The sequence below is a fragment of the Panicum hallii genome, chromosome 4, assembly GCF_002211085.1.
Source record: "Panicum hallii strain FIL2 chromosome 4, PHallii_v3.1, whole genome shotgun sequence".
NCBI lineage: Eukaryota > Viridiplantae > Streptophyta > Magnoliopsida > Poales > Poaceae > Panicum > Panicum hallii.
The window spans coordinates 36,624,406-36,633,817 of NC_038045.1; the positions used below are offsets into that span (position 1 = coordinate 36,624,406).

The following is a 9,412-nucleotide window of genomic DNA, read 5'->3' on the forward strand; positions in this document are numbered from 1 at the left end:
TGATTGTAGTTGTCTTTTGCTTAATCCTATTAGAAATATGGTTGGTCTTATTGTACCTATATTTGTGACTCTGTTAGTAGAAATTTGTGATTGTTATAAGATTTTTGATTCATTTCTTAGAAAATATATACCATTAATGATATCTAAAAAGATTTGTTTTACATATGCTTGATAATTTTTGTTTGCTTAGTATCGGTAATGAAGTAACATTTCTCACTTTCGTTAATGAAGCAGCTAGTTTGAGAAAATAAGAAATGATCGAAGTTGGATGTATGATGGTTGGAGAAGTAACAAAATGCCTACGCGAGAGTGGATGGTCAACACACAAGCTTTTGTTGATCATGTATTTTTCTTGTCTCCTGGTGGTGGTTTGACAAAGTGTCGATGTAACAAGTATCAGAATTGTTCTTGTCAAGTCAAGATTGATATGGAGCGTCACCTCTGCAAGACTGGTTTCATGCTGAATTATGAGAGGTGGTACGAGCATGGGGAGTCACAGGAGCAGGAGGCATACAACCTAGTTGATACCTTTGAGGAAAATGAAGATAGGATGGACGCAATGATGGATGATTTTATCAAATATGTTGAGAATGCTGTTGAGGTCCCGGAATATTTTGGTTTGCTTGCGTCATCAAAAGAACCATTACATGGGGCCACTACTCTATCACAGCTTGCTGCTGTGACATGGTTAATGGCTATTAAGTCGAAGTATAACTTTTCAGTAAGTTATTACAATGATCTTGTTGACTTAATATTGGACATGCTTCCAAAACCTCACAAGTTCCCGAAAGACTTTTACTACTCAAAGAAGCTGTTGGATGGTTTAGGGATGCCGTATCAGAAAATCCATATGTGTGAGAGCAATTGCATGTTATTTTGGAAAAAAATAAAAATCTCAAGTACTGTTCATTTTGTAAGAAGTGCAGATACAAGAAGGTAGTGAATAAAGATGGAAGTGTGTAGATAACAAGTGTGCCCGTTAAGGTGTTATGGTACCTACCTTTGAAACCAAGGCTTCAACAGTTGTACCTATCTCAGAAGACTGCAAAACATATGAGATGGCACAAAAAGGGAATTCGTAATAATACGGGATGCATGAGTGATCCATCTGATGGTACGGCTTGGAAGGCTCTCGATCATTATGATCCAAGTTTTCAAGAGACCCCCGGAATGTGCGTGTTGGGTTGGCCACTGATGGCTTCACTCCTTTTAACTCAAATGCTACCCCATACTCATGTTGGCTAGTGATTACAATTCCATTAAATCTTCCACCATCATTATGTATGAAGGATGAGTATGTGTTCTTGACTCTCATTATACCAGGGCTGACAATCCCAGTAAGCGTTTGAACATGTTCATGCAACCATTGATTGATGAAATGCATGACTTGTGGAATGGAGTTAGGACATATGACAACAGTAGGAAGGAATACTTCAATATGTGGGTAGCATTTCTTTGGTCTATTCATGACTTCCCTGCATATGGAATGTTCTCATGATGGAGCACGCACGGTCGTCTATGTTGTCCGGTATGCATGGGTGATACGGATGCTTTTCGTTTAAAATATGGTGGCAACTTCTGCTTTTTTTATTATCACCGTCGGTTCTTATCTCATGACCACCCGTTCAGGAGTCAAAGAGATGTCTTTTGCAAGGACACAATCGTTACTAAGGGTCCACCCAAGAGTTTGACCGGTCAGGAGATTGCGGCAAGCCATTGTCTGTTAATTGCCATGGATGATGGGTTTGAAGGGTAAAAGAGGATCATAATTGGACTCATATAGCTACTATTTGGAGCCTTACTTATGCTACTGCTTTGATCCTTCCACATAATTTAGATGTAATGCATCAAGAGCGCAATGTTGCAGAAAATATAATTAGTATGGTTAGGGACATGATGTCCAATGCTCGTATATAGTGTGTTTGCTTATACTACAAGAAAATCAAGCAGCAAGATATGAACAAGAAACTGGGCGCTTCTGAGATATATCCCCGAGAGGATGAGTATCTTCAAGTTGATATTAGCGGTTTGCCTTGGTTGAGAAAGTGTCCAGATGCTTGGCGAGCACTTTGTGCTTATTGGGCTTCACCTAGCTTTGTGAAAAATCCAACATGAAGAGAGCTAATCGTCAAGCAGGACCACGGGTTACCCAAAGATATGGGGCCGATGGACACCTTCGTTTGGCTAGTCGAATGGTATGTGTTTATTATTTCAATTTGATTACTATGTACTTTTTTGCAATATCACAATTTCTTCTTTGGCAGGAGGCACAAAGTGGGTGACCCCAAGCTATATTGAGACATACATTCGAGGCCACCACGACGCAGATCCTACACAGCTAGAGTTACTTTGTAGTGAAAATGCCACACAAACTCTGGTTAGTAAAATAATTTGATTTCAATTATGCGATGATTCGAATATTGTCATAATATTGCTTGCTTGAACGGTAGATCTAATATGGTGATGAAATGGTGGCACGTCATGGGGAGGAGTACAATTGGAGGAGGAGTGATGTGGATGTTGGTGCCTTATACTCAAGCGGGGGAGGGAAGGAGCATGGCAGGTTCAGCATGTTGAATGGTGTTATTGATACAAGTGGTGCTTTAAGTGAGGCAAGGTCTTCTCAGTCCTCTTGGAGTTGTCGGGGCTACGAAAAGGAAAGTCAACTGCAAGAGGAGATAAGGCAGCATAGAGAGGCGATGCAGAGGCAAGAGGAGTGGGCAAGGCAATAACATGAGTACATGCAAGGTTTTTTCGCTCAGCAACGACAGCTTCTGGTATTATGCAAGTTTGATATTTTTCAAGTCGTTGTGCACTTTTCATTGCTATGTGCACTTTTTATTGCTATAAGATATTTGATCTATTATCGGTTTTTAGGAAATGTTAGCGGCTACCCTTCGATCACAATTTAATTTGCCACCTCTTCCTTCGCCTTCTCCACCACCGCCGACTTTTGTACCATACATGCATCTACCATCTCCACAAGTGGTAATTCTTCCGTATAAGTAGCAATGATCAAATTTTCTTATATATATATATATACATTTAACTTTATCTATAATTAGGGTTCGACGAGTAGTCATCCTCGAGGTGTTTCTGGCAGTCCGTCCACGCCACCATTGACAACGCATAACATTTTTGGAGGTGACGATGGCAGCGGACATAATATTACCCCTTATTGATTTGTGCTTTTAGGTTTGGTTGACATATATATATCATTTAGACTATGGATTTCATGATTGCACTTATGGGATGTATTTCATGATTGCGTGATGATGTATGAATGCTGTGGTATGTTGTGCTTATGGATGACTATTTTTATGTAATTAACTGCTATTTGTAATTCTGGAAAACTAGTATGCAGCAGCTGTTTTTTTTAGCATGCGCTCAGTATTTTCGTCGGCCCGGCGAAAAAACTGGAGTGTACAGTATTTTCGTTGGCTGGGAGAGCCGACGAAACTAACAACGATTATTTTCATCGGTCTTCGAGGCCGATGAAACAATCTATATCTTTTTCGTCGGCTGTGCTGGCCGACGAAAATATGGTGTACATTTTCGTCGGTTGTCTTGGCCAACGAAAAGAAATGCATTTTTGCCGGCCCGACGAAAATGCATTTATTTTCATCGATTTTATTCCGTCGGTCCTATTTTTGTAGGCCGACTGATGAAAATATATATTTTCAACAGTTTTCTGTCTATTTTCGATGGTTTCTATTTTCTCGCAGTGGGAAGCCCCGCGAGTCGCCGGCGCCAAGCCCGGGGGCCCGCTATGGAGCGCTGGGTACCTCAAGGACAACTGGATCGACACGGACCTGCCGGAGACCAAGTTCGAGAGCAACCTCAAGTTCCTGGGGCAGCAGCTGCCGGTGGCGGACCAACGCATCTTCTACCGGGTGGAGAACACGGTGATGCCCAAGGCCGACAACCCAGTGCTGTGCGTGTCACCAAGCGCATCCACGGCTACGCGCGCCTCTTCATCGCCGAGGCCTTTGCCAAGGGCCTCGGCGACAAGCTGCAGGTCTTCTCCACCGACTTCATCGACGGCGACTTCGTCGACGCCTGCGCCGGCGTCACCAAGCCCGCGTGGACGGCACCGCCTGACCACAGAAATCGTTAGGAGGCCGACGCGAGCTCCAGGTGCGCATGGGCTTCGTAGCAATTAGAGGAGCCGCCGCGATTACAGGCAGGGCAGGCAGGCAGGCTCAACCCGTTGGCCTCGCTGGACTAGTAGTGGATCAGAACATTACAGTATTGTCTTGTGAAGAGTATTCGTAGCGTAGAGGTTCGTATACTTGCGTGTAGCGATTCAGACGTACGGCCATTGCAGTGTTTGTACAGTGTGGCGTACATTGTGTGATGTCACGTGCAAATATATATATAAAAGTAAAAATTTCATGCTTGTATAATTTACTCTACGTTCCTGTAGCGTTCCATTTAGCTCTGGGGTAAAAAAGTTATTTCACATTGCTACTAACACCCTTAGCTTGTCAAACTAACGGAAGGGCCAAAAACCAAACCAAAACGAAATTCGTTTTGGGCGAGACAATCAAGTTCAATTGAAAAAGGGCCAAAAACTAACCTCAACTTTTTTTAGGGCTAATGAACTAATTTACTCTCTATGTAAATGCAGGTTGGAGCAGATTGGGGCCAAACTAATGTGAGTCCCACGTTGAACCGGACCTTAAAATTAAAAACCACGCATTCATATCATAAAATTTTATCAAAATTGATTGAAATTTGTCGGAGATGACTCAGTATGACTGAAAGTTACTCTCTGCAAAGCAGTGTGGTTAGACATATACGTGGAGCCCATGTCAAGAGCTGGACCATAGAAATAAAACCTCACATTCACGCTATGAATCTTTATCGAAATTGATTGAAATTTGTTGGAAATGACTCAGTATGACTGGCGGCTACTCTATGCAAAGCGGTGTGGCTAGACCTACGTGTGGGCCTCACATCAAGAGCTGGACCCTGGAAATAAAATCTCGCGTTCATACTATAAAATTTTATAGAAATTGACTGAAATTTGTTAGAGATGAGTCAGTATGACTAGTAGCTACTCTATGCAAAGCGGTGTGGCTAGACCTACGCGTGGGCTCCACGTTAAGAGCTGGATCCTAGAAATAAAACCTCACGTTCACACTATAAAATTTTATCAAAATTGATTGAAATTTGTTGGAGATGACTCAGTACGACTGGTAGCTATTCTATGCAAAACGGTGTGGCTAGACCTGCGCGTGGCCCCATATCAAGAGCTGCACCCTTGAAATAAAGCCTCGCGTTCATACTATAAAATTTTATCGAAATTGACTGAAATTTGTTGGAGATGACTCAGTATGACTGGCAGCTACTCTGTGCAAAGTGGTGTGGCTAGACCTGCACGTGGGTATATATATATATATTCAGTAATTCTGCTCAGTTTAGCTATATATATATATAGAGTTAAACGTGGGTTGTGGTAAATTTAATTAGTAGGTCTAGCCATACCCATGGGTTTAAGAATCAAATAGGGCAAGACGGGGTGGATTATTTAGTTGAGCTTTTAGGCTGGGGTAGGTTGCTATTTGATCTCCATATGCATTGGGGTGGAGTGGGTAAGGGGTGGATTTAGCCCCTGCTACCCTACTACGGAGGCAACGTTGCTCAATCTGGTGCCCTATTAGCAAGGTTACTGTCATGCAGTATGACATATTTTCAGTATAATATATGCATGTGTGGAACAACGAAAAATATGGAGTTTGTAACATTGGATTATGTCATGATAAATAATTTTATGTGTATGTACTGACCTGGTAGGTCTGAGGGTGGTCTTGTTCTGCTTCGGCCACACATTGTGATGCCTGAGATGCCAGCGTATAACATGAGTGATTCAGAAATCCTATCTTTATTGCCAAAGAAAGTCTAATCTTTGATTTGACAAACCCTTTATGTCAGCAACAATGTTTTCATGCTATGAATTTAGTTGTGTTTAGATGAAAAATTTCCAACAATTAAGTGAATAGAAAAACGATATGACGCATTCAAATCTCCAAAAACTGGAATGCTTACTCAGTAATTATGCTGGCGGTCTCCCTGAGCTCAGTTGCAAGGCCAAGTTGTTCCAGGGCTCGCCATCCGTTGGCGTGAACACCAATGGCCACTCCATCTGAACGCAGAGTCTGACTTCTCTAACACAAGGCTACTTAGCCCTTTCCTGTTTGCAAGTCAGTAGGTGATTATGAACAAGAATAATACACCAAAATATTATTAGTCTCTGTTGAATGTTGTTTCAATTCTACACCTGTGGATGAACTTGAATGCGTCTTCTCATATGTGGACAGAGAAATTTGAATAAAACCAATGAATTTCGTTTGGATGCAAATTTCAAGGACCGCTAAGTGGTTTAATCGGCTAAGCATGCAGTTTTCCCATTCCATTCAAGTAAAAACTTTCTCATGAAGAGATGCTTGAAATATTTGGCGTCTTATACTACGCACAAGATGATTCTGGAAGCAGGAAAGCAACGTTGCCTAGAATCTAAGGAAATTAGGGGTGTGGCCTCACCGACGTAGAGCTAGAGCAGTGGCAAGGCCGCAGATGCCGCCGCCGATGATGACGATGCCATGGATCTCCTCCTCCATGTCCACTTCCTTCTCCCACTGCCCCTCTTTGGGTACGCAAAGAAGCAGTCTGTGTGATGCAATTCTAACTCTGTTGCTAGTGCTGCAGTGGAGGTGGGTTTGGTGGGTCTAGTGTTCCACCACTTCGAGGACCAACCAGCCATTCAGTGCTCTTTTTTTTTTATAGTGACTTCCCTACGACCAATTATTATTTTGTCTGTACACCTTTCCATAAATCCTGCAGCTTACTATATACTCATCTAACCCATTAACTATACCAGACTAGACCACTTGAGATTTTAGATCGATGACAGCCATTCAACCGGAGTAGCACATGCAAACAATTTCAAAACTTAAAAGTTTGAAGCTATTTTGTAAATCTATAAGACCCTTTTGCAAAAATGGTAAGCAAAGTAGAATACACTGGAAAAATATTTTCTCTCACAAAAAATATGTCATTGAAACGTAACAGTACGAGATCTTGTTTTGAAGCTCTTATTATAACAAACGCAATGGCGTAATCGGATTTTGATTTCGATTTTGAGACTACGGTTCTTTTATTTTGAAATTATGTGCATGCTACCCATTCTTTTTCTCCCCTCACATAAGTAGGCATGCGCTTACATTATTCCTCCTTTTTCTGATCTCCTTACCCCCTCACATGCATGCAGCATGCAGATCCCTGGTGTGTTGCCGAGGAAAGTTAGACTGTAAAGTTTTTTTCCTATCAAAAAGAGAAGAACATACCGATGGTTTATAATACGGCCGACCGTGAATTAGCCGCTTTCCTTTTCTTTTGCATTTCTGTTGCCCCAATAATCGGACGGCGAATCTTGCGGAGCACGATACGCTAAGGCCTAAGAGCTCTACTTATCTCCAGTGTAGGTCTTGCAAATTAGATTCATCTCCAGTGCAGGTCCTGCAAATTAGGTTCGTGGCGTGCCAGTCAATTTGACCTAGAACTGATAAAGGAAAAGAAATTTAATCAGTAAAACAATAAGGAATGTATCGGCTGGGATTCCGAATAGTTCCAAAAGACGCATCGGCCGGGATGTCCGTCACGCGAAACCGAGCATCGTCTTCAACATCGATTCCACGACGAGATAGGATTAAGAATAAAAACAACATGACTAAGTACACGTATTTAATAAAGCCAAACTCATTGTCACCATTAGTCGGATCGATCCTAACTGAGATAGCGCTAACAGCAGGGCAACAGCTGGAGCATAATTAATTGATGCATCTAGTTATATTAGAATTTATGCTTATCGTTGAATATAGAATCGGCCAGGAGAGCCGATTGATACTACCAAACCATCACCATCATACCATCATTGGCCAGTAGACAAATCCAGCCGGTAAGACCTGACCTAGCATCATTACTTAAGGATCGGACTCAAATGAATCGACCGATCGGACCACATGCAATGAAGTTCAAGATCGTAGATAGGTTGGCAGTAGAAGCGATAGTCAAAGAGTGAATCGGGATGAAATTACTGCATGAAATGATTATATAAAGCCGACAATGTAGTGACTACCACTTGATAAATTGTGAAATCTATTAAGAACTAGCAAGAGATATGCAGCCTTACAAGAACTTGATGAAAATCGATAACTTGTAGGTTAACCTAGATGAAACTATAGTGATGCGCCGGTAGCTAAAGCCTAGAGAATCTGATAAAAATGAACTTACCAACAAGCCGGAGATCGATTCGATGTAGCCCTACTTGTTGAAGAAGTCACCGAAATCTACTCTACTCCTACTCCTAGGGTGGTTTTGGCGAAGTGTCGAGAAAAGTTGTATTCATTGATGATTGTCCTTTTTACAAAACCCTTAGGTCTACTATTTATAGCCTGATACTAAAACTCCTAACTTAACATGACTCAAACAGACTTGAGCGAAAAGAAACAACTTACACTACCATATTTACAAGATATTTCAAAATGAAATCAGACGTCTACAAGATCTTCTGCTGAGGTAATCTTCTTGTCCGATTCAAACCTCCTCTGACCGCTCTTTGACCAAGTCCATGTTATCTTTGACCGGTGCATGCTTGACAGCCTCGACTTAGAAAACTCCTCCCGAACCTCATCAGCTTCTTTCTTTTCCAAAAATATCTCTGCAAAATTTTGGCGTCAACACATGCCCCCCAATTTTGGAATAAATAATTTGTTCCAAAATTCATGCAAGTCATGGTGATCTCTTGCCAACAGCCGACTCTGAACATCACCTCCTTTCTACCGCATTGACCGGTCTTTTCAAATTACACCGTTGGGTTCCTCTACCTCCGAGCTGTTGCTGGGATTATCCCATTAAACCACACTCGCGCACGTTTCATCTTTTTCCTTTCGCCATTGTAATTTTCTCTGCCTAGAAAACCTCCGCCGGCAGTCCTTGCCCAAGGTTTTATCGCCATCGCCCTCTACCCCAGGTTTCTTTGCACATTCACCGCACTCGACTTTCAAGCGGTCATCCTACACCGTATGTTCACCAAGCCCGCTGTGGTTCATTATCGATGGCGGCTCTAGGCTCTTCATGGGCGGTGGCTACCTCGGGTTCTTCATCAATGGCGGCTCTAGGAGCTCTAGAGGTAAAATCTTCCTTTACTCTTGCATATCGCCTTTTTCTTTCACCAGCATTCCCCAAACCCTACCGATTCTACTAGAACCCAAGAGACTATTTCTTAATTTTTCTTTTTGCTTTTGGTGTAGAACTTGAAGAACAAAATCTTGATTCCCAGAGAAGAAGGTTCCTCCTTGCTTTATCTAGGTCCGATTGGCAATCCTGACCCTCTCAATTTCATAACCCT

At 42.0% G+C, this 9,412-nt stretch overlaps 1 pseudogene; it reads right to left on the reverse strand.

The window, feature by feature from the left end:
• Positions 1 to 6,623, reverse strand: part of LOC112890454 — a 47,976-nt pseudogene extending 41,353 nt beyond the window's left edge.
• Positions 6,624 to 9,412: the final 2,789 nt, after the last annotated feature.